Below are 1,515 nucleotides of genomic sequence, written 5' to 3' on the forward strand. Positions count from 1 at the left end.
ACAGAGCATGAGCAGGGGAGGGGCAGAGAGAGAGGGAGACACAGAATCCGAAGCAGGCTCCAGGCTCCGAGCTCTCAGCACAGAGCCCGACATGGGGCTCGAACTCACAAACTGTGAGATCATGACCTGAGCTGAAGTCGGATGCTTAACCAACTGAGCCACCCAGGCGCCCCCATATTTAAAAATTGTTAAATTAAGTGTGAAACATAAAGCACGTAACAAGCAAAAGCATTTACAGCAGGTAAAAAATTACTTTAAGTATCCATATCCAAATGACCTCAATTCATGAAAACATTAGCAATGATGCTGTTTATAAATAATTCTCTGTGTCCTACCACCAAGTAAGTCAAAGCTTTTACTTTTTTAAAAAAAGATTTTATTTTTAAGTAATCTCCATTTCCAATGTGAGGCTGCAACTCACAACCCTGACGTCAAGAGTCACATGCTCCACTGACAGAGCCAGCCAGGCTCCCCAAAGCTTTTATTGCCTGTGTCCTGGACAGTAACTTATACATTGCTTAACCCTGTCAGGTTGACTCAAAATCAGAATCAAAACTGGAAAGTGAAAACGCAACAGGATGGACTCCTTTCTGGATTTACTGTAATCTCAATAGCTATGAACTTTTGATGTCATTAACTTTATGTACAACCACCACCCAACAGAAAAATAAATGCTCAAACATCCAGGACTCTTTGAGGAATATAAAGGGAGACCCATGTAATCTTGAAGCTGATCTTGCGTCTGTGCCCAAGACCACAACCTTTCCCTCTCCAGCTCTAGGGCATACTGTAGCAGATGCTTTCAAAAGCTAGGAATCAGAGCCAACATTTACAAGGCACCTACTGCTGAACACTGTTCTACGGACTTTACATTTACTATTTCATCCTCAGGAACACTCTTTGAGGTCAGTACTTATTCCCATTTTTCAGATAAGCAAATCAAGGCACACAGAAGGTTAACTAATTTGCCTAAAGTTAACTAGCTAGTATGCGGTGAAGCTACGATTCAAATTTACAGGCGTTTGATTCCAGGGCATATAATCTTAATCAAGAACCTCTGCTGCCTAATAATGGACAATGAGAAAAAGTTTATCAGGAAAACTTAACTTGAAACTTACAAAGCATTTTTTAAACAAGAGTGAAAGAAAAAAGGATAGAACCAGGGTCTCCAAATCGTTTTTGTCTCTTTTATTTCTTGCTATTTTTTTTTGTTTGTTTGTTTTTTGAGAGAGAGAGAGAGCAGGGTAAGGGCAGAGGGAGAGAGAGAATCTTAAGCAGGTTCCATGCCCAGCGTAGAGCCCTACGCAGGGCTCCATCTCACAACAGTGAGATCATGACCTGAGCTGAAATAACAGTCGGACGCTTAACCAACTGAGCCACCCAAGCGCCCCTCTTGCCAAACATTTAAAAAAACTATTATGATATTCTATTTCCTACTTTGGAAATCAATTCCATTTTGTGTTGCTCCTGCCTTTAAGATGAAGGTTTCTTTGTAATATAACAATCAGTGCACTC

This window comes from Neofelis nebulosa, chromosome 4, assembly GCF_028018385.1.
Source record: "Neofelis nebulosa isolate mNeoNeb1 chromosome 4, mNeoNeb1.pri, whole genome shotgun sequence".
Classification (NCBI taxonomy): Eukaryota; Metazoa; Chordata; class Mammalia; order Carnivora; family Felidae; genus Neofelis; species Neofelis nebulosa.